Consider the following 25534-nt stretch of genomic DNA (forward strand, 5'->3'; position numbering starts at 1 on the left):
AGTTTCATAGATTTTTTTTCCTTCTATCTCCCCCACCCCACCCCCAAAAAGGACTAAGCCTTTAATTTATACTCACTGCTTTAGAATGGTGGCATTGTCTTAATTTAATGTTCTTAAATACTAGAGATTTAGAAAGTGTTTTCTCCTGAAGCTCCAAACCCCTGGATTAACCCCTGGTTGGATATTGTTCCATTCATTTTTATTTAATGAAAACATCTTTAGTAATGTGCTACTTAATGAGATTACACAAAAGAATATTTAAAATTCTTACTTTTAAGTAGGTTTTAAAAGAAATATATGCTTACTATACAAGCCAATGCCTTTGCCCTCCTCTGCCCACTATAGCTATAATCAAGATATTTTAAATCTGATATTCTTCTACCTTCCCTGGAATATTATTTTCTAATGCGTTCCACTTAACCTGGAGTTAAAGAAGAAGATTTATTAACGTTTTTCTCAATTTTTAAGGCCATTCAATTTCAAAGCTTCTTTCACCAGCTACCTATTAGTCTAGCAATACATGTTTATTAAAAACTTATTCTACTTCCTAAGCACTGTGCTAGACGAGGCAAAGACAGAAACAAAAAATATCTCTGTCTTCATGGCGTTTACATTCTACTGAGGGAAAATATTCACACATATAGGAGGCATAGCATATAGAGTTCTAGACTTAGAATCAGGAAGACCTGAGCTGAATCCTATCTCAGACATTTACTAGCTAAGCAAGCCACTTAAACTCTCTCAGCCTCAGTTTCCTTATATGTAAAATAGGGATAATAATAGTACCTACTACACAAGGTCAGCATGTGGATCAAATAAGCTAATGTATGTAAAATGCTTTGCATACCTTAAAGTGTTTCATAAATATTAGCTATTGTGGTTACTAAGTAAATATGTAACATATTCAAAGTCAATTCAATATAGTGGAGAGGTAGGCACTAAGAGTAGGGTGAGGGGGAATTAAAGTCATTTATGTCATAGGAAGTACTTGAACTGATCTCAAAAGGAAGATAGGGATTCCAAGAGACAGAAGTGAGGAGAGAGAGCATTCAAAGTATGGCAAACAGCCTTGGGAAGGACATGAAGACAGAAAGTAGACTATCACATGTGAGGAACAAGCAGACCAGATTGTCTAGAATATAGAGTATATGAAGAGGAACAATATATAATAAATCTGGGTAAATTAGGATCCTAGGAACATAGTTTTAGAGCTAGAAGTGTCCTTAGAGGCTTAGTTCTTTAATTTTACTGAACCACAGATTCTCTCATATTGCAGATTAGGAAACTGAAGCAAGCCAAGGTTAAATGACTTGCTCCAGGTTACACAGCTAGTAAGAGTCTGGATCAGATCTGAACTCGGATCTTTGCAGTTCCATATTCAGCCCTGGATCCAAGCAGTGAGATACTTCAAATGCCAAACACAGGAGTTTGTACTTGATCCTAGAGGCAAAAAGATCCACTGGAGCTTTTTGAGCAGTGTAGTACATGTCATGGTCAGACGCATTATTTAGGAATATTATTTGGGCAACTCTGGAATGAGTAACCTCTTTACTTTCCCCAACCACACTAGGGGAAAAAATGATGCTGAGTCCAAGTATAGTATCTTCTTTTAAATTTTCTTGCCCTAAGACCTCCTGTATTTTTTTTACTGTATAGTTGAAGAAAAAAGGATAAAATTATAGCTTACATAACTCATTTCTTACTAAGTAGCATTTAGGAGACCCCATAACCATTTTTCCCCTATCAGAATTACCTTTCCACTTTCTTTACAGCATAAAAGAAAAAGAACTCAGTGCGTCATTTTATTTCAGCTGAGCAAGTAGTAGTTACCTGAATATACTGCTTTCATTCATCCTATAGCATGTATAAGGTGTAATATACTATGATTGAAGTTTGTATAAAATTATGAAACATAAGTATATGAACATGAAGTTATTCACTAAATCTCATGATGCTAAAACTAGTACCACTGAAACTTGACACAAATTAAGCAAAAATAAATGGACCTTTTGCTTTATACAAAACAGAATGATTTCTCCAATGAGGTAGGATAGGCTGGATATAAGATCTAAGGATTCAATAAATTATTTAAAGAAATGAGTATTTGAGAAACCTACCCCCTAAACTTTTGAAATTAAATATTGTAGGTACACAGTTAAATACTCATAAGAATGAGATGAACTCATACTCTCTTACAAATTTCATGACCACTTCCTGGTTATATAGGTTCAAGGCATCAGACAAGACAGTTATGTATAGGACAATCTAATAAACAGCTGATGTTTGGCGACTATATCCCATGTTGGACCTAAAATTTAGAGCAGCTCCAAATCAGACCTAGTCTGCCCCAAAATAAGATATTAGAATGGGAACAACTTAGAACTGACTGGCCCAGGCATGTTCTAGATAGACTTCCTCTAGAGAAGAAGCCTTCACTGGCTAAGAACGAAATAACATTTAAGAATAGAATAACAGGGTTAAAGTTAACCAGCTTTCACCTTTCCAGTTTCTTTCTTCTCTGTGACATGATGCCATCCCATTTACAATTTATCCCTTCCTTCTTCTTTCCTCTTTTTTCTTTCCTAGTTTCCCCTTTTGCTTATTTTGCATTTTATTTTCCATTTTCCTTTCCTCTTTACTCCCCTAATAATAGTATTTCCTTACATATTTGTTTAATCTCACAACTCTCAAAACCCTTCCTATTCACATGAACTCTGTGCCAACCACTCTAATATCAGCCCTCACTTGGCCTCTACTGTAAATAACTGCTCCTCTCAGTCACTGCTCTCACAGAGGCACTGACATCAGCCCTCTAGCTAAAGAGTAAGATAGAGAAAGACTATAAACTTGTTTTTATGCCCGACTGTGTATGTGTCTGTTTTTTGGTGTGTACTGTTTTTAGTCCTATCTCATGTCTCCAGCTGGAGGGCTGATGTCTAAGTACATATTAGCATGAGTGTTTTGCACCCCTCCCTGCTGACGATCTCTCCCTTCTCCTTCTGTGAAGACAGCACTATGAAACCCTCTTGGTTTGAATCCTTTCTCAGTCAGGCACAGATGCTGCATTTGGATTTAAAGGACCTGGATTTGTAGCTTTTTGTAGCTTTACTTCTGCTGCTTAACAACTTGTGTGACATTAGATAGATAAATCAGTCACCTTACTCTCTGGGCATCAGTTTACTCACCCCAGTATAAAGTGGGGATTGGGATAGGTAACTTTGAAATTCCTTTTAAACCCTAAATTTAAAATTTAAAATTTAATTTATTAATTTAATTAGATCTTCATTTTCTTTTCATGTATTAACCTTCAAAATCTTAACAGAAGAAAATCATCTCTGTGATAATGAGGATGATAGAAGTCATTCATCCCTGTCATACCTTTCAGAAACAGTTCTCAACTAGATGAAGATGGTGAAATACTTCCCATCTGCTATGTTCATTCTCCTTAGATCCTGGCAACCAACAAAAACCAATAGGCCATGCTAAGAACTATTAAGCCTTGGTTTGCAGTATCTGGGTTATCAGCTTATCTATACATTACTATTTTTAAAATGAATTCATTATCATTTGTGTTTAATTACTCCTTTGAGTTCAACATTTTATTTTTATTTCCTATATCACAAAACTTTAGAATACAGCTATTTCATACATAGGGAAAATGGATCCTGGAACATTCTATATTTTCTTCTACAAGCAAGGACTGTGGTTTTATTTTTCAATATGATGTATCTTGTTTTAAATATTTTCTTTAAAACTGGGGATCCAATCAAAATCCTACCAAAATAACATCTAGTTCTAAATGCAAAAAAGATCCCACATTTGCTATTGTATATATTCTTAAAAGCATGGTTTATCAAATTTCCTTTGAAAAGCACGGAATGCATTTTCCTGTATTCACTCTATTAAGAAGATTATTGCATTAACATTTCATACTTATGTAGTACTACATTTAAATTCAATCATATTTTCTTTTACCTTTTTTAATTGCATTTTTCTATTGAAAACATTTGCTATTTATGAACATCCTTTTTGGTGGTCTGTCCCAAGAATTCTTGCTTATGTATGAATATTTTGAATTAGAAATAAATGAAATTCCTTTTTTGCTGTCAGAACCAAATTGTAAAAATGCATTGCATGTCTTTGAAAATCAGTATACTCTATTAGCAGACCTGTCAATATAAAAAGTGCATTCCATTTCCACCTCTTGCTCTAATAACCTTTTCTATGTTACTCTCAGGCAGTTCACATAATCAGAGTATATTGTCAGCTTACTGGAGTTGGGGAAGCATGAAATGAAAATCGCGTTAATATTGATCCAGTTCTTTTACTTGCAAGTGTCCTTGATGTCCTTTCCATTGAGCAATAACTGTTGGGGTTAGGTACTTTCTTCGTTATTACTCAACCTTTAAAATTATTGTAAGCATAACTGATCTGTATATTGTGTTTACTACTTGGAATCACTGCTATTTACATGAAATTGTAATTAGTGTCTATAATATTAATATGCACCTTTACTTAGACTCTGGAAATTTTACCTTATTTCCTACTTGCTACATTGTAGTACAACCTAGTATTCTCCAGTCACATAGAAAAACACTTTAGAAAATAATTTTGAGTTTAGAAATACTAAGATTGTTGTATTTGTAATCTCCTCTTACTGATTAATTTTGCATATAATTTGATTGTGAATGTTTTTTAGTGATAAAATATACTTTTGGGGAAGCAAATGCATCACAAATTTTAAAGGTGGCTTTTTAAAAAATGTAACGGTAATATAGATAATAACTATCTTGGATTTTTTTCATCTATATCTTTGTCAATTCATGTAACAAAGTGAGGATTTGAGGCTGCTATCCAATGACTTAAAACTAGAAAATATGTTCTTGATAAAAAAGGAAGTTAGGTTCTGATTCTCCCAGACTAGCTACCTGCATTTGTTAAGTTACCAAGACTTTCAATTCTGCTGCAGCTGAGTAGATACAAACAAAATACTCCATTTCTTCTATTTAAAAAATATCTGTGTACTTACTGAATATGTTGATGCTCAAAATGCTCTACACCAAAAAATAATTATACTGCATGTGCATTAGAAGCTAAGGTCCAGATTCAAGAGATAAGGTATAAAAGAAAAAAATAACATGAAATTTCTAGTCATTTTTTTTCTGATGTGCTACATTTTTTTTTCAATGTTAAAAAGTAAGATTTTGGGGGTGGCTAGGTGGTGCAGTGAATAGAGCACCAGCCCTGAAATCAGGAGGACCTGAGGTCAAATGCAGCCTCAGATACTTATCACTTACTAGCCATGTGACCTTGAAGAAGTCACTTAAACCCAATTGCCCCCCAAAAAGCAAAAAAAAAAAAGTCAGATTTTATGGTTACAAAGCAAAATGTATGTGTTTCTATATGTTTATATCTAAATATAAATATATATGCATGTATCTTTGGGTGAACCTGGATCAGTATATATGTGTCTACATATATGCATGTGTTTAAATGTGTGTGTATATAGAGATGTGGGCAACTAGGTGGTACAGTGGTACTTTTCAGGTCTGGAGTAATGAAGAGTCATTTTCCTGAGTTCAGATCTGGCTTCAGACACTTATTAGCTGTGTGACCTGGGGCAAATCATTTGACCCTGTTTGCCTCAGTTTCCTCATCTGTAAAATGAACTGGAGAAGGAAATAGCAAATCACTCCAGTATCTTTGCCAAGAAAACCTAAAAATTGGGTCATGAAGAGTCAGATACAACTGAAATGACTAAATTCTGACTCTGAATGTATTTAGATATGTAATATACATATAAAATCTTAATCAGTCCATATAGTAATCCTGTAAGGTAAAAAGCCATTATTTCCATTTTTCAGATGAAGAAACTGAGGTACGACAATGGTAAGTTTATTATCCAAGATTTAACAGCTATGAAATGGTAGAATCAAAACTTAAAACTAGGTTTTCTGATTCCAAGTTTAGTACTTTTCCTACTGCATTGAAATATAAATTTAAGGAAATTGCCTGTTTTTTTTTAATTACTGGTCATTGAAGAAATGTAGTGAAGCCCATGTTGAATAGGTTGAACTATTAGACTTCTCTCATAGAAACACTATGCCTTAACATAAAAATCTTTTTGACAGACTGCAGTTTCTCTGGACATAATTGAAAGCATTCTCTTAGCTTTGAGTTAATAAGAATTATAAATTTACTGATTAATAATAAACCATTGAGATGTTCTACAAGTGTAAAATTTTTGATTCATGGAAGTTTTGAATAGGCTCATATTATCACACATGATGTAATCATTTTAAAATAAGTTATTCTAAAATCACTTGCTTTTAGTTGTGATTAAATATCATATCCCATGGTATTCAAACTGAATTAATACATTTTATTTAAAACAAGTATTTAGGTTTTCAATTAATTTTAGTATTTTCTGTGATGCTGACATTGTTTTGTCAAAACAGTTTTATAATTCTCACACATTTATAAAATACAGTATATGAAAAAGAATTCCTATCCCAGAAAGAGGAGCATTGTCTCATGAAATTCATTTCCAGGTTTTTGGAAACATTAGAGTTTCCTGACAGTATATTTAGGTAATACTTGTATGAGGTTAATTTTCCATTTTTCTGATGCCTTTCCAAAGATGAAAGAAATTGTATAAATTCTCTTTTCTAGTTCTACTATTTACAAATCTTGTGGGGAAAAAAGTAGTCTTTTTTTTTTTTACCTTTTTCTTGATGTTAGAGATATTAAGTAGACAGAAAATATTATAATGAAAATTAATATTCTTCAGATTTATTTGATATTTAAACAACTAATTACCAGTAATCAAGGCATGGCTCATTTTCTAAGCCACGTGTTAAGGAAAACCGATTTTTGCACATACACTATCATCTCTTTCTTTCACAACTCATTCCTTAAACTATGAGCTCCTGAGAGCAGGACTGCCTTTTGCTTGTCTTTATATCCTCAGCATTTATTAGCATAGTTCTTGGATTACAGGAGGCACTTAATAATTAATTGCAAGTCATTTAAAATATCCCACAGTACTTATACTAAGCAATGTGGTTCTTAGTGAATTCTTTCTGAATATCTAAGTAATTTTCAACATATGGTTATTGATCATCATAGTACCATACATTCATATGGAGATTTACAATTTTTCCCATTTCACAAGTGTGATCTCAATTAGCCTTCACAACATTTCTGTGTACACTGCAGAATAGGGAACATAGTTTCATTTTATAAGGTGGAGAAACGGAAGCTAAGTGAGAGTCAGGAACTTTCTTAAAGTCCTAGTACAGCAAGTTGTACAGTTACGGAAAGAACCCAAGTCTTCTCACTCCTAGGAGTTCTTAAATGTGACATTAATGGAGATACTTCAAAAACTTAAATGTATATTTACTAATTAATCTCAAAGTTGATCATTCAAAATGAACAAGACTAGAGCTCAAATGAAATAATTAAAATGAGTAGAAATTATTTAATACACATTGTTATGTTCAGTAGTTGATTGTTATATAGACAATTCATTCATTGAAATTTATTTTATTTTTCCTAACAACTGTAGCAGTGCATTACATCTCGTGATAATTTTCAAAATTTCATTTTTATTCTGAATTTTTTTTAATTTTATTTTTATTTTCAATTCTAAATTCTCATTCCCTTGACCCCTTCCCCACCCGTTGAGAAGTTAAAAAATCAGTACTCATACATATAAAATCATGCAAATCATATTTCTGCATTACTCATTGTCCAGGGGGGAGAGGGAATAGAGCAAGAAAAATAAAAGAAAAAAGTTTAATTCTACAGTCTAAATCCATCAGTTCTCTCTCTAGAGGTAGATAGCATTTTTTTATCATGAATCTTTTGTATATCCAAATAAATTAAAAATTCTCCAGTATTTACAAAGGACACTAAGATTTCCTGTTGATAAACACTTAAAGATATTTATAATTTAAAACAACAGAATCACAGAATTTTAAAACTGGAAGGAAAGGTTTAAATAGGCAGTCAACAAGCTTTATTAAACCATGGTAGGCACTGCGCCAATTGCTAGGGATACAAAGCAAGGCAAAAGACAGCCTCTACTCTCAAGAACTTGTAGTCTAATGAAGGAGACAACATGAAGATAAGCAGGTACAAACAAGATACCTTGGAGATTGGTTGTTTGCTGTCCTTTGTTCTCAAAGAGGACCAAAATGACATCACTCTGTTAGAGTCAAGTTATGTTGTGTCCAACTGTATCTGATCAAACCAATATGAGCTCGAAATGTTCTACCACAGGTCAGGCACAAATAGTCCATGTGAACGTTTGGCATGGATTCTCTGAATTTGCACATCTTGGGTTTCTTTTGAGCTGTTTCAATTCTTCTTTGCTCAAAGCACCTTCTCTGATGTGGGCACGCCATGCTGAGTGGTCCTGTGCCAGTGTTTCCCATGTCACACAATCAATTCTAGAGTTCTTAAGAGAAACTTTGATTGTGTCCATGTATAACTTTTGCTGACCACCATGTGAGCACTTGCCTTCTGTGAGTTTTCCATAAAATAGTCTTTTTAGCAAGTGTACATTTGGCATTTGAGCAACATGGCCAGCCCATCGGAGTTGTGCTCTCTGAAGCAGAATTTGAATGCTTAGCAGTTTAGTTCAAGAAAGGACCTCAGTGTCTGGTATCTTATCCTGCCAGGTGATCTTTAGAATCTTCCTAAGATAATTCAAATGGAAGTAATTCCGTTTCCTGGAATGGCACTAGTGTTCTGTCCAGGTTTCACTGGCATACAATGAGTTCAGCACAACAGTTCAGTAGACCTTCAATTTGGTTAAGGACTGACAGTGAGGCTAATACCTCTTATCTCCCACACTTCCTTTGGAGCCTCCTAAACACCGAGCTAGCTCTGGCAATGAGTGTGTCAACCTCATTGTCAATGTATACATTCCTGGAAAGTGCACTACCAAGGTAAGTGAACTTATCTCCATTTACTGTGACCAATGTTTCCACATATGGATGGTGTGATGCTGGCTGATGCAACACCTGTATTTTCTTGATGTTGATTGTTCAGCCAAAATTAGCACAAGCAGCAGAGAATCAATCCACACTTTGTTGCATCTCAGCTTCAGAGGCTGCATTGAGTACACAATCATCTGCAAACAAAAAATCATGCACTACTTCTCCTTCCACTTTAGACTTGTAGCTTTTTCAATTTGAAGAATTTACCAACAGTATGGTAGCTGACCTTGACGCAGTGTTTGTACTCTTTGAGGACATTTGACAACATGACTGAAAACATCATGCTAAAAAAGCATGGGAGCAAGCACACAGCCTTGTTTAACTCCATTGGTCACCAGGAAAGTGCAAGAGCATCATCCATTATTGAGATCCCAGACAAGCATTCCATCATGAAATTGACATATGATGTTTATGAACTTTTCTGGGCAACCAAATTTTGACATAATTTTTCATAAACCCTCACAAACCAACTGTACCAAAGACCTTGGTCAGATCTACAAACATTGTGTACAGATCTCTTCTGCTTCTGGCATTTCTCCTGGAGTTGTCAGGCAGCAAACATCTTATCAACTATTCCTTAGCCCTTTCTGAAGCCACACTGGCTCTCAGGTAGATGACTATCTTCCAGGTAAAGGATCAGCCTATTAAGGAAGACTCTGGTGCCATATAATCTGGAAAATTTCTGTCAGCTTTTATATGAGCTTTTTATATGGACTGACAACCTCCCCCCCCCCCCAACACACACACCTTGTAAATCTCAGCTGAAATAGAATCAGCACCAGGAGATTTGCTACATGATAAGAGCCTAATGGTATTCAAAACTTCTTCAGTTGAAACTTCAGCTAGAGAGGGATTGACTTCAGCCCAATGTAAACAGTAAATTACTTCAGCATTGATTGATGATGATCCATTGAGAACATTATGAACCTGATAAAGACCACTAATCAATGTGACTATCAGTACCAAGTAGTTGAGATTCACCATAGGTCTTGGGCCCATAAATAACCTTCAGTGCATCTTAAAAGTGGTTGTGATTGTTACTTTCAGCATAAATTTAATTTCATCTCTCTTCTTACTGAGCCAAGAATCCTGCATCTCTCTTAGCTTCACTTGTACTTTGCATAAGTTGGAATTAAATGCTGCCTTCTTAGAGACAGATGAACTATCCTGCTGATAAACCTTGTGGAGCTCTCATTTTTCATTTAGCAGCTTCTGAATTTCCCTGTCATTTTCATTCAAACCAATCTTGATGTTACAAATGAATAGATGGAGTGCTGTACACCACATCTCTGAAAGCTGTCCACTTCTTTTCTGCTCCACTGTTGCCAACTGTGTGTTGATTCAGTTTTCCCTCCAAGTTAGCAACAAACTGTTCCCATTCAGATAAGCACTCTAATCTATTGACAATCAAGTCATTCGTTAGCCAGTTTGCCTCTGGACTGCCACTTTTGTTGAATGTGAATATTTGGCTTGGAGAGGATGTCTATAATCAGTCCAGCACCCTCTGCCTCAGATTGCCTTTGTCATTCTCACATCCTGTCTATCTCTTCTCCTTACAATCACATAATCTGTTAGATGCCAATGTTTGCTGCCACTTATTTGTTCCACCAGGAGGAATCTTCACATGCTTGAAGTAGATACCCCCCTAAATCACCAATGGGTTTGAGACCCCTTGCTTATCCTCAGCCTGCTTTAGCCTGTCTGCTAAAACAATTTACAAGGGTGTGGCAGTTGTACATGCTTACAGCTTCGGGGAGCCATAGGTGAGAGTTAGATGGAACAATGCACCAAAGGTAGAGAGCAGCCCAGAAAAGAGTTCATCAAAATTTATAATGAAGATACCAGTCTTCCCTGAACACACCCTACACCCCAATTTGGATATAATCAAAGAAGGAAGGAACTAGCATTAAGAGAGATCAGAAAACTCTTCTTTCAGAAGATATGTTTTTAGCTGAGATTTGCAGGAAATTAGGAGGCATTGCTAGGAAAGAGACAATTCCAGTCAATGAAAATGCCTGGAGTTGGGGGGTGCTGTGTCCAGAGATGAGTGTCCACTACTAAAAAGAAAAGGCCAGTATCATAGAACCACAGAATATGTGGGAGGATGTGAGGTAGATATATAATGTTAAAAGAGTGGAAAGTAGGAAGGGACTGGGTTATGGAGGGATTTAAAAGACAAACAAAAGGAAAACCGTATTTGATCTTGGAAGCAATAGGAAATCGTTGGAGTTAATTGAACAGGAAATTGACAACGTACATACAACATGAATTTTATAAAAATCAGTTTGATATCTGAGTGGAAGATGGGCTGGAGTGGGACAAGACTTGAGGCAGGGAAACCAATCAGCAAGCTCTTGCAATACTCCCAAGTGTGAGGTGATAAGAGCCTACACTAAGGTGGTGGCATTGTCAGAGGAGAGAAGGTGGTATATAGAAGAGATATTGCAAAGGTAGAAACAACAGGACTTGACAATTTATTGGATATGAGGGGTGGGAAAGAATGAGAGGTTCAGGATGACACCTAGACTGCAAGTCTGGGAGAATGGTCATGCCATTAACAGTAATAGTACCTAGCACATATCAATTGATAACAAGGAAGTTAAGAAGGGGAATTTGGAGGGGAGGGGGGATATAATGAGCTCAGTTTTGGATGTGCAAAATTTAAAATGTCTATAAGATATTCATTTCAAAGTGTCCATTATGTAGTTGGAGATGCAATACTGGAGTCAGGAGAGATATTAGGGATAGGCAAATAAATCTGACTTATCTACATTGAGATAATAATTGAATCCATAGAACTTATGAGCTCACCAAGCAAAATAGTATAGGGGAAAAAGAGAAGTAGACTCCTGACAGAGCTCTGTGCCATAGCTGTGGTTAATGGGCATAACCAAAAGATCCAGCAGAGGAGACTGAAAAAGAACAGACAGGATAACAAGGAGGAGAGGGAAAGAAAAGGAACAAGCATTTATTAAGCACCTGTTATATGCTAGGCACCATACTAAGGTCTTTACAAATAATTCATTTGATCCTCACAACAACCCTGCAAGGTAGGTGGTATTATTTTTCAGTTGAGGAAACTGAGGCAGGCTGAGGTTATATGACTTCCTCAGGACCACCCAATAAGTGTCTGAGGCTGGATTTGAATTCAGGTCTTCCTGACTCCAGACCCAGTTCTCTCTGTGTCCACTGTGCCATTTAGCTCCCTCAGAACTGGGAAAGAATCATGTACTGAAACTCTGAGGAGAAGAAAGTTATCAATAAGAGAGTAATTGGCGGTGTTAAAAGCTGTGGAGGTTAAAAAAAATGTGAATTAAGAAAAGGCTATTAGAGTTGACAATTGAGATCACTGATAATTTCATAGATAACAGTTTCTTTTGAATGATGGAATCTGAATTCAGACTGCAGAGAGATGGAGGAAGTGAGGGAAAAGTAAGTAGAAGCATCAATTGTAAAGAACCTTCATAAGAAGTTGAGCCATAAAAGAGAGGAGAGATACCGTGTTTACCCGATAATAAGACACTGTCTTATTATTTTTTTTGGAAAGAAAAACACCACAGGGCTTATTTTCAGGGGAGGGCTTATGTTGTCCTGCCTCAGCTCTCCTCCGCGGCACTGCTCTCAATGGTGCCAGCAAGCAAATCACTGGGGAAGAACAGGATGAAGCGCTCACTGCTGCAGCTTTGATTGGATGCAGCTCGGAGCGCAGCGTGCATTTCACCCGGGGGGGGGGGGGGAACAGTGCATACAGAGGGTACCATAATGTAGCGTGTAGCGCAGGGGATCACCTTCACTACAGTAGCAATCTCAATAGGGCTTATTTTCGGGGGAGAGCTTATTTTAGAGGAATCTTACACAGTAAGGGGAGGGCTTATTTTCGGGATAGGTCTTATTATCGGGGAAACCCGGTAGGATGATAGCTAGAAGAAATGGGCAGATCAGATGAGGGTATTTTGAGGATAGGGCAGACAGGGGCATGTTTGTAGGCAATAGGAAAGCACCTAGTAAATGGGAAGAAATTGAAGATAAGTTGAGAGAATAGGGTAGAGAAGACTATGTGGATTAGAATTACTTGTGCATACAGAGAGGTTTGCCTTGGCAAGAAAAAGGACCACTTCTTCATGTAAAATAGGGGAAGGATTATAAAGTGGAAGAAGGCATCTTAGTGATACAAGATGAAGAGGCGGGCATAAGATAAAGCTCTTGGCAAATGGCCTCAATTTTTTCAGTGAAATGTGAGATAAGGTTCTCAGATGAGGGGGTGGAGAGGGAGCAGAGGAGCCATGGGAAGTTTGAGGAGGGATGAAAAGATTCAGAAAAGCTGCTGTGATGAGTGCAATAGTGAGTCAGTTAGGGAAATGTAAGATTGTCTTAACCAATTTGAGACCCTGTAAAGGTAATGGGAATTTGAAGATCTTCCCTGCCCCTTAATAGGCCAAATATAATTGCATGGAATCTGTGGTGAAAGGAGTTTGCTGAATGGGTGGAACAGAAAGGGGTAGAGCAGGAAATGAGTCAGAGAAGTTAGAGTAGAGGGAGAGAGAGGACACAGGCAAAGAGATAGCTAGACTTGTGAGGGTTTGTGGGAAGTCCCAAGCAGGGGGAAGACTTTGAGATGGTATTGCTCTCTGCAGTGTTATTATGTATAGATTTCTTTGTTCCTGTGATGAATTCCGTTTTCTGCTGTTGGGATTTGACTTTCTGGTGTTTAAATAAATGTTTTGCTTCTGTCTTCTATATGGAGAGTCTGTTATATTTTGAGATTCAGAACTATGCCAATATATTCATAGTTGCCATTGGTGCTATGAATGTTGCCTTGGTGATACATTTGGCATCACAAACAGGATTGCAAGGTACCAGATCTCCATTTGGAAGCAGAAAGACTTTAGAGGAAGAAATGAATATCTCCAGATGGGAGGATTTACCTTATTCCTCCCTAGGAAGGGAATGGGCTAAAATCACTGGACCCTATGAAAACTAGAAACTGAGGCTACAAAAGGGAGAACCTAGAGATTTAGAAAGATGTTTGCAAGGAATACCAATAAAACCAGGGAAAGAAAGAACTGACAGGAGTTTGTAGAAGAAGCTGGGTTTTACTAACCCATTACTGTATTATATGTAAAAGCAGAGACAAATTGCTGCAGGAAAAAACTCAGATGGAAAGGGAATTGACTGATTTGTATGAGAAACTTTCCATATTATAGCATGTGAGGTTCCCTTCAGAAGAGCAAGCTAAAAAGTCTCATGTGGTAGAAGAGAGAAGGCTATTGTGGGTTTAGCTCACAAAAAGAAAAAGACTAGCAAAAGGAAGGTGCATGCAGCTCTGGCGCAGGCTGAGCCTAGTTGCCCCGACAATGACTGCCAGGAGAATGTATGGGAGGAAAATTAAACAATGTTAGATGAGGCTTCTCAGGGAGAAGTTTGCCCCATACTGAGTAGAAAGCAGGAGAACTAGGAAGGCCACACAGAGTTCAGGGACATCATTGAGGATTTTAGTAAGCAGAGGTCACTGATATATTAAGTCGATTCACCCAAAGGATGGGAGAATCCTTAGTGTGAGAATTAGTAATAAAGGGGCTGGAGAAGTTTAGGTAGATAATTCAGATTGCTTGAAATTTATAGGTATTAGTCAGAATCCTTTTGTACAGCATGCTTTTAGGGATTACCATATGCAAGGAGGTAACAATGGAACTAATCTGTTAGCTTTAGCTGCCTAGGGATGCAGTAAAATGTATCCCACTGATTCTATGTGACCCAGTGGAGATAGAACCTGGTATTCTCTTAGAGACTATGTGAGAAAGTTAAAGGAGTAGGTAATGAAGACAGCTATCGTAGTCAGAGACACTGATGTTTATCATAGTATCCCCTTAGCAGTTTACCAAAGAAATATCATAGTGAAGATGGCTCTTCCTGCTTATAAGCACCTAATTCTGACTCTACATATTGGGGAGATGGGATACCCTCGTTCAGGGGTGCTGGATAAGATTTCACAGTTAACTGACTTGGGGGGAATGGGAAAAAGATACATTTCCTCATAAGAGAAGAGCAAATAGCTAGTGGGTTCAGTGTCAGAATAGATTGACAAGAAAAGAATTGTTTACTACTCTATTGAGAGCAAGGGTAAATTTTGGAAGAATAGATGGTATTCCAAATAATGAACTATATAAAATGTACCAAGAAAGGGGACTTAATATTAGACGGAATAGGGAAGTAAGAACTGCCCCTACAGATCCTTCTGAATTATTGTATCCAAGTTCGTCACACCTTCAGGGAGAATAGGAAATTGGCCAAGCCCCAGCTCAGATTAAAGACGTGATAGGATTACAGACCCCACATCAATTTGACCATATGTTGGAAAAACAGAACAAATATTGTAACTAGGGCATTAATAGATACTGGGGCAGAGGCCTCCCTTGTATGTGGGAATCTGGATAAATTAAAACATGGAACTCCTATTACCATTACAGGACTGGGAGGGGCTGAAATATCAGTCAGACAGGTCAAACTTATGATGAAAATTGGACAATTACCTAAGAAAGAATATACTGTGGTAATTGTATCAATTCCTGAATACATTGTCAAAATAGATATATTGAGAGGTATGACTCAAAATTTACCTGAGAGGAGATACCAATATGCAGTAAGAAAGATAGGAATTAATAGTTTTGGTGGGAAAAATAAAAATGGACCCAATCACTTTACTTGAACCTTCTGAAGTAATTATTTTAAAGCAATATTGTGTGCCTGGTGGGCAAGATGAAATTACCAATACTATAAAAGAATATGTTGAGAAAAGAGTATTGGTCCCAGCAACCACTTGATGGAATAATCCTGTCTGGCCAATATGAAAGTCAGATGGAACCTATAGAATGACAGTGGATTACAGACAATTGAATAACTCCCCTCCTCTCCCCGCCCCCTCCCCTGGCCTTGTATGCTGCTGTTCCAGATACTGTTATGTTAATAAAAAGGATCCAGAAATATGATGGGATTTGGTGTGCAGTTATTGATTTAGCCAATGCTTTCTTTACTATCCCAATAGATTCTAAACAATGGAACCAGTTTGCTTTCACTTGGCAGGGCAAACAGTATACTTTTACCTGCTTGACACAAGGATATCTGTATAGCCCCAATATTTGTCATGGGATCGTGACTGAACATTTGGATGAATTAGAGCTACCTGGTGTAGAGCTTACCCAACTCATAGATGATATTATGATATAGGGAAAAATGTAAAAGAAGTGGAAAAGAGTTTGAGGCTTTTAATTGATCATATGAAAAGCAAAGGATAGAAAATTAACCCTGCAAAGATTCAAGAACCAGCTCAAACTATAAAATTTTGCGGTATACAGTAGAATAAGGGGCTATAAGAGATTCTCTCACAAGCCCAACAAGAGATTCAGTATTTTCCTTTTCCTACCAATAAAAAAGAGGCCCAAAAGTTTATAGGATTGTTTGAGTATTGGCAATATCACATACCACATTTGGGACAGATTTTGAGGCCTTTATGTAAAGTTAGTAGGAAGAAATATAAATTTGATTGGGGACTTAAGCAGAATAAAGCTTTTGAAGAAGCCAAGGCTGCTACACAATTGGCCCTAGATTTATGGCCTGTGCAAAATGGCCTGGTGGAGTTACAAGTGACTGTATAAGATGAATATGCAAATTGGAGTTTATGGCAAAAACAACAAAACCAAAATGTACCCTTAGGATTTTGATCTAGGAACTCCCTTCATCTGAAGTTCAGTATACCCCTTTTGAAAAGCAGTCACCCACAGCACCAACGGCGACTATGAATATGCTACCATAGGTCTAAATCCCAAAATATAACAGACTCTCCATATAGAAGACAGAAGCAAAACATTTATTCAGACACCAGAAAGCCACATCCCAACAGCAGAAAACTGAATTCATCATAGCAACAAATCCATACACAATAACACTGCAGAAAGCAGCACTATTTCAAAGCCTTGCCCCTGCTTGGGCCTTCCCACAAACAAACACAAGTCTAGCCATGTCCTTGCCTGCGTCCTCTGCCTCCACACTAAATGCTCTGACTCATTTCTTGTTCCACCCATTCAGCAAACTCCATCCACCACAGTCTCCATGTGATTATATTTGGCCTATTAAGAAGGGAAGATCTTCAAATTACTCTAAGTCTATTATACGACAGGGAAGATTTTCAAATCTCCATTGCCACTACAGACCCTACTTAACATAAATTTGTCGTAGACCCAAGTCAGCAGTTTTGTAGTATTCTCCAACTTTGTTCAAGAGTATGTGAGTAAGGTTGTGGCAGCAATGCAGAAATGAGACTTGGCAGGGCAAGACTGATGATAAGATAAGGGGGCAAGGGTATCAAGAGAAGAAGCTGTGTAGAATTGAACTCGTTCACCAAGGTGGAGAAAAGGACAGAGTACAACCAGTGCAGGATTGATGGCTTGGAAAAGAACCGAAAACAGAGGGGCTAATGGTCATTAAGGACAGAGGACAGATTTGGGGGTTGCAAGGGGGAGTAAGAGGTGAAATGACAACGGATTGTGATCAGATGAAGGAATTTCAGAGATCCTGAAGATGAAAGTGGTGCACATATGGGTGACTGAAAGATGAGTGGCATGACCACATCTTTGTGTAGCTCAGGTGGAGTAGAGGAATAGGTCATGAAAAATTAGTAAATTGAGGACCTGGGAGGTTGGGATGTTTGAGGTAGTATCATTATCTATCTTGAAGTCCCCTAACATGAAGGCAGGAGTTGAGGAAAAGAGAAAGACTATGAAGCTCTTTTTGTGGTAGCAAAGAATTGGAAATTAAGGGGGTGCCCATCAATTGGGGAATGGCTGAACAAGTTGTGGTATATGAACGAAATGGAATACTATTGTGCTATAAGAAACGAGGAGCAGACAGTCTTCATATTTACCTGGAGAGGCTTATACAAACTGATGCTGAGTAAGAAGAGTAGAACCAGGAGAAATTTGTACACAATTACAGACACAACGTATGTGTGATGACCAACTTTGTTAGACTGGACTCTTCTCAGCAATGCAGTGATATAAGTCAATCCCAAAAGACTCTTGATGGAGAGAAATATTTGCATCCAGAGAAAGAACTAGAAAGAACTGAGTTTATATCCAGGTGGAAGCAAAATACCTGATCTTTTTCCTTCTCTTATTTGGTTTTATGTCCTCTTTACCATCTTTCATTCCAGCTGGTACAATCTGTCCTTATAACCTGACTAATGTATAATGTGAAAGTATTTATAGATCCTATACTTGACTATATGCCGCCTTGGGGGGGGAGGGGAGGGAGGGGGACAAAAATGTGAAACTCGAGGAATTGTGGAATTGAATCCTATAAACTAAAAGGAAACAAAGAAATTAATTTTAAAATAATTTTAAAAAAATTTTTAAAAAGAGAAAGACTATGAGCCAGACATTAAACATATTAGAGAAGGAAGGAGAGTGGCTTTGATGTTTGTAGACACTAGAATCTTGATTTGGTGATAAATATGAATTGCAAAGGAAGAGAGGGTGTTAGAGGGAAAACCTGAAGAGGAAGAAATATTGCATCTCCTCGACCACTGAATCAGGAATAGTAGAGGTTTAATCAGTGCTGAAACTGGTGGCCAGGAAGCATTGTCATCAGGAGGGAGCCAGGTTTCAGTAAGTGAAAGAAGATGGAAGATTCAGGAAAGGGAAATATTAAGATAAAAGCTAATTTGTTACCTGTGGAACAGACATTTCAGAGAACACAGTGGAAAGAATGGAAAGAAGGAAGGAAATATTTCTTTAGCACCTACTATGTCCCAAACACTGTCGTAAGTGCTTTACAAATACTATCTCATGTGATGCTCATTACAACATATTATTATCCCCATTTTACAATTGAGGAAACTGAGGCAGACAGATTAAGTGACCCTGCCCAGAGTAGCATAGCTAGTAAGTGTCTGAAGTCATATTTAAACTCAGGTGTTCCTGACTCTAAACCTAGCACTCTATCCACTGCAACACCTAGCTGCCTCTAGATGGAGAGCTTTAGATTAGGATGTTGGTGGGGTTGGGTTGAGGGTAATGGGAATAAGGGAGCAGTCAGAGAAGGGACAAAAACAGGGTTTAAACACTGGCAGCCAGGGTTTCAAAATCACAGGGATTCAGAGGAAATGACACAGTATGTTCATGATTCAGGAATGAGTGTGAATATCATTGTCCATAGAGGTTATGCCTGGGGTAGAGTTGTGCCAGGTTATCAGGCAACATTGTGTATCTGAAAAGGCAGGGATGAGGTGGAGGGGTAGGGTTCTTTGGTCATCTACAAGGTGGCTGCTTTTGAGTTTGAATGACCATAAAAATGCCTTCAAGCAAGCCAACTGCTATCTACTTAGGCACTTAGCAGTTTATGATGTCTTTGTTGTTATTCATTCATTTCTATAAAGTTTAACTCTTTGTGATCCTGTTTGGGGTTTTCTTGGCAAATATACTGGAGTGATTGGCCATTTCCTTCTCTAGCTCATTTTACAGGTGAGGAAGCTGAGGCAAACAGGGTTGAGTGATTTGCTTAGTCACACAGTAAGTGTCTGAGACTGAGTTTGAACTCAGGTCTTCCTGACTCTAGGCCTAGTGCTCTATCCACTGTGCCACCTAGCTACCCTTCTTATGTCTTTATTATCATATTTTAGCATAATTCAGAGAGGCTCATCTTTAGTGTGTTAGTTACCAGATCAGATTTTTCAGCTACAGCAACTCACCAAGACCATCTACTGTGGAGCTGAGGGGTTGTGATTTGCATTGGAAAAAGAAATACACACTTCCAGAGGCATAAACTAGGCATAGGAGTTAGTTGTGTGTCTTTGGCTGACTGTGTCTGGCATTTCAAAGCTACATTTAAAGAGTGTCAGAATTCACCTTTGATTGGGGTTCCCCCTCCCCGATTCTCTTTTCCTTTCTATTAGCATATATGATCAAAAATTGATTACTAATTCCTCATACAGAATAGAAGATTAAATTATCTAATGTATTTTCACCATATAAGCAGTATCTGTATTATGTCAAAATACCTAGGGACATTTCGGGCAAAGGTATTCTTTAGTAGAAACTATCCATATATAATTTAATTTCTTCAGTTATTCACTTACTTGTAATATGTGTATACTAGATAGCTATATTGTGTTCGTTTGTTGGTTTTTGTTTTTATCAGGGGACCATTTCTAATATACTGCACACACTTAGCCTTTCAGTTTTCTAAATCATTTCATTGTTATTACTGTATTTATTTTAATTGGTTCTCAGTAGAATCTTATGGAAGTGAAAAAAAAGATCATTTGGCTTATGTTGTATAATCTTCATTTTAGAAAAAAGGTTTCAAATAGTTTCAACAACTAGGTGTATTGTATTATGAATTCTAAAGTTTGAAGGATGTTGTTACTTATTCTTTAGATGAAGTTAAAAAAATGCCAAAAGGGAATTTTATGTCAAATATTTTTGTATTGTATATTCTTCTGTTTTATGAAAGCTTATTATAATTAGAATACTTTGAAATTTTCTTAGAAAAACAAGAATACCTAACCTCTGATTGATCCAGCTTTAAATATCATTTCCATTTTCAAATTCAAGGAAAGATCTGGTTGGTGGTGTTTGCTTGTTAGTTTATTGATGAATGGATTGAGAGGTCACAAAGTACACTTCAGTACAACACATCTTCTGAAGACAGATGATTGGAAATAAATTTTCTTCCCAACCAGTTTTTGGTTTGTTGGGTATTTCTAGTAATTCTTTGTAAGGACAGTGTTTACAATCCTTATAATGAGGCAGCCCTTTGAGACTTTACCTCTTCTTGCCTGTAATTTTGACAAATGGAACCTCAATTCATAAAGATCTAGTGATTAAAAAGCCATACACTTTGATTTAGATAAATGTATGGTATAGGATGACAAAACCAAACAGCTTGACTTATAGCTAAGTGATATATTTAACAAACCAACAGAAGTGAGGTCATAGTTAAGGGAAGTGATTAATTTCATATATTCCTTTTAGATGAATGTTTATTTTATGGCTATAAAATTAAGTTGTTTTCAAGGGTTAATATAGATTTTGTAGCTCCAAATTTACTTAACAGTACTTTTTATTGTCTTTTATTTGTTCATTAATTTCAACTATGTAAAACAACTTATCATTTTTTTTCACAAACCTAACAAATTAGCAAGGCATTTAGCTGTCCATAAAAACATTACTTTAGTATTTTTATTCACAGTTTTAAAAGGATTCATACAAACAATTAAGTACAAAGTCAAGAAATTATCCCTACTCAGAGACTGAATCATAAGCATAGGATATTTCATGAAACTTTTTACTGTAGCCAAATGGACCTATATCTAGTAGAACACACAGGAAATGTTTCTTATCCTGTATTCTTCCCCAGTACTTTAAACTAAGTAGGAAGAAGCTGATCCATTGACAAATTAGTGCCAGTGTATTCAGAACTGAATGCATGAGAAGACTCAAAGAGTTGTAGTTAATGGTTTAATGTAGATGTGGCAGGAGATGTCCAGTGGAGTATTCCAAGGACCTACACCTAGCTCTAGGTTTGCATTCTTATATATTACTTAGATAAAGGCATAAATAACATTTTCATCAGATTTTCAGAGGAATACCTAACACTGGATGGCAGTCAGGATCTAGAGCATAGGTTCCCAAAGTGGGCTATACTGCCCCCTGGGAAACACTGGAACAATATGGGGGGGGGCGGCATTAGTAGCCTGGAGTGCAATTGGGGATCATTGAATAAAAATAAGGGGGCAGTGGAAGGATAAAGAAAGAAGAGAAGAAAATTTTGAAAAACCATGTTCCATCTGTTGTGTAACAGAGTTAGAGTCATAGTGATTACATTCTTTTCCAAATAAACTCACAAAATACAAATTATAACCAATCAGTGGCCATGTCCACTGACAGATCTTAACAAGCAAGGGTTTGCAAGTGAACATGTCACACATTGTAGGGAAGTCCACCATGCAGCAGCATGTGTGTGTAATGACTTGTTTATGATACAGTACCATATGGTTACATAATGCAACCAAAATTTCAGTACAGGAAAAAAACCCACAAATTTATAACAAACCATTAAATTTAAGATGTTTGGTTTTTAATTTTTTTATATGATGCAAATTATTTTTTTAACCATTAAAGGGTTAAAAAAAACAGATTGCCATGGGGGCACAGAGTAAATTTTTTTAAAGGGGGCAGTAGGCCAAATAAGTTTGGGAATCTCTGATCTAAAGTATTTGAAGGATTCAGATAAGATAACTCCATAGAGATCAGTGTAAAGCAATACACTTGAATACTAAAAAAAAAAAATTTAACTTCACAAGTATAAAATGGGAAAGGCAGCAAGTATTTTGAAAAAAGGTTTTTGAATTTTAGTGGACTCCAAATTCAAAATACATCAGTAGTGTGACATGGCAGCCAAAAAAGCTAATGTGATCTTGGGCCTTATTAAGAAAACTGTAACTTCTAGGAAGAGGGAAATTAACTGTCTCCACCCCCAGTGCTCCCTCAACACCTCATCTCCTCTCTCTCTCTCTCTCTCTCTCTCTCTCTCTCTCTCTCTCTCTCTCTCTCTCTCTCTCGCTCTCGCTCTCGCTCTCGCTCTCTCTCTCTCGCTCTCGCTCTCGCTCTCACTCTCTCTCTCTCGCTCTCGCTCTCTCTCTGTCTGTCTCTCTCCTTCTCTAGAATACTATATTCACTTCTGGGCAACAACATTTAAAACAGATATTGTAAGCTAGACAATGTCCAGAAAAAGGCAACCAGGATGCTGAACAGTACTGAGTTCTATGATAGATAAAGATCAGTTGAAGGATCCAGGCATATTTAGCTTACAGAAATGACTGGGGTTTACATGCTATTATGTGAGCAGGGGTAAATTAGACTTCTCTTTGGCCTGTCTGCACTAAAACCTTGAGTAATCAATACAAATTGCAAAGAGACCATTTTAAGTTTGGTATCAGGAAAAAACTTATCAACAATTAGAGTTGCCCTAAAGTGAAATGAACTAAAAGTTCTTCTTCCTTGGAGGTCTTCAAACAAACATTAGTCACCCATTTATAGGAAATGTTATAATAATGATTACTTTTGTGCATTTGTTGTACCATGTGAGTACTGAGGTGCTTTCCAGATTTTTAAATTCTGTGGTTCAAATATTCCAGATTTCAGTCTCCTTTGTCATGTTTTATTTATCCATGGGTATGTCCTTGTCATCATTTTATTTTAAAATGGAAGGAAAATTAATTTTAGAAAATCCATATTTATTTCATTTACTGAAAAACCTGCTTATACATCTGTTCCAAACAATTTCACTATAAAATATCCTAGCTATTATTACTGATAATACCTGTGAGTCTTTCTTTCTGAATAGAGGATAAGTTCTTGAATTATTTCATGAAACTAATAATGACATACTTATAAGTAAAAAAGTTGAGGTGAGGTTGATAGAAAAAGTTAAATAATAATCTATATCAGTGTCAGTACTTAAAATTATTAAGTAGGTAAAGTTTGTCTTTATTACCCCTGATTTTTTCCCTGCTGTCCCTCCTTTGAGTACCTTCTAGTACCTTCCTAATAATAATTGACATTTATTTGATAATTTCTTTGCCAACTGCTTTACATACATAATCTAAGTCTTATGGCAAATTTGTAAAATAAGTACTACATTTATTTTCATCCTTATTTTTCAGATGAAGAAATTGTCACTCACAAAAGTTAAATGACTTGCCTAAAGCCACACAGCTCATAAATGGTAGAAGTCTTCCTGACCCCAAGTCTAAATCCAGTGGTTCTTTCTACTATACTCTCCCACTCTCTTCATATTTTCTTCATCCATATGAAAACTTGCTCTCAAGAAAGGATGCAATATAGTTATTCACCAAATATGTATTATATAAATGATGGATGAAATTTAATGAGTTAACTTTCCCAGTGCTACTTGCATTTTTAAAGGAAACAATCCCTTTAAAAGAATTTATTTCCAGTTTTGGAATTTAAAATCTTGATAGCCAATTTGGGCAGATGTTTTTGTACATGTGTGTTGTGAAATCATACCTCATAGAGAAGCTGCTACTCCTAAGGCAAGCCTTATTCTATATTATTTCATTTTCTTAGACTTTATCAGGATTGTCCAATTTTAAATGTTTCTTAGACTGGCAACAGTTTGACAATGTACACTTCAATACTTTGGTGATTTCACTGATGTAGTTATTCCTTGCCCTGTTGTAGATCACAATTTTGCTATGCCTTATAAATGTTCTTTGTTAATCATTGTGGCCAGTAATAATAGAACACTTTTAAGGTACTATATAAATATATGAAACATTTCATTTTACACACATTTACAGCCTTTTACATATTACATACATATCCTTTGAGATAGGTAATGTATTTATCCCCATTTAACAAATGAGTAAACTGAGTTTTATGAAGCTTAAGTTAATAATCATTCATGGTTATTCACTTAGTAAGTGTCTGAGGCAGGATTTGAACCCAGATAATCCTTGCTTCAAATTCAGCATTTGAACTTCTATACCATGCTGTGCCTCCTGTGTGTGTGTGTGTGTTTGTGTGTGTGTACATACACAAATATCTTAACAAGTAGCCAATCTTCTGATGATAAGCCTCACCAAACTTCAGTTAACATGTTCTCAGATTAACTGGACTATATTGAAACCTTTCCAGCTTGGTATGGGACCTACAAAAAGTTCACATTAAATTAACATAGCCTTCAAGAACTAAGTCAACACTGTGCCATGATGAACCACCATAATAGGTAGGACTTAAGTGGAGACATGACAGATAGATACAGACAAACAGACAGATAGGTAGATTCCATTGTTGTATAGTACACCCCTATGAAGAGTCTGACACAGTGGAAATAACTGAACAGTAACACACCCCTACCCACAGCTTCATGCATGAGGAACTCCCTCTGTCAACACAGATGGCATCTGTCCTTCAATTAATATTCTTAGAGATTTGCCTGGGGCATTAAAAAGTTGAGTGACTTGCCCAGTGTCACAGCTAATATGTATAAGAGGCACATATATTCACACACATATATAAATGATATAATTGAAATATACATGAGGGATCTATGATTTCCTTACTATAGAATCCCAGTATTAGAATTCCTCTACCATGGAGATAGCAACCCAATCTGTCTGTCACTTAACAGAAAAGTTCTAAAGAATTTACCTATGATACATAAATGTTAAATGACTTGCCCAAGATCAGACAGCTAGTAAGTATCAGATGTAGGATTTGAACCCAGGTCTTCCTAACTGCAAACTCAGCATTTGATCTACTTAACCACCTTGCCTTTAATTATAGATTAAAAAGTAGACATAAATTATTACCACCTGAAATAACTGACATTTTAGCAATTAATTGTGAAATAATGTAAAGCAATTTATAACATCTTCCTTTAATATGCCATTATTATAAGAACCAACTTTCTAATATTTATTCACTTTTAAAAAATAAAACCTGAAATTA

At 36.5% G+C, this 25534-nt stretch overlaps 1 protein-coding gene across 3 annotated transcripts in view; it reads left to right on the forward strand.

Annotated features, from left to right (window-relative positions):
- Positions 1 to 25534, forward strand: part of NBEA (neurobeachin) — an 809664-nt gene that overhangs the window by 529561 nt on the left and 254569 nt on the right. The window lies entirely within an intron of this gene.

Source organism: Petaurus breviceps, unplaced genomic scaffold (assembly GCF_028583685.1).
Source record: "Petaurus breviceps papuanus isolate PSGF00001 unplaced genomic scaffold, PetGlider_PUasm1.0 91133, whole genome shotgun sequence".
Classification (NCBI taxonomy): Eukaryota; Metazoa; Chordata; class Mammalia; order Diprotodontia; family Petauridae; genus Petaurus; species Petaurus breviceps.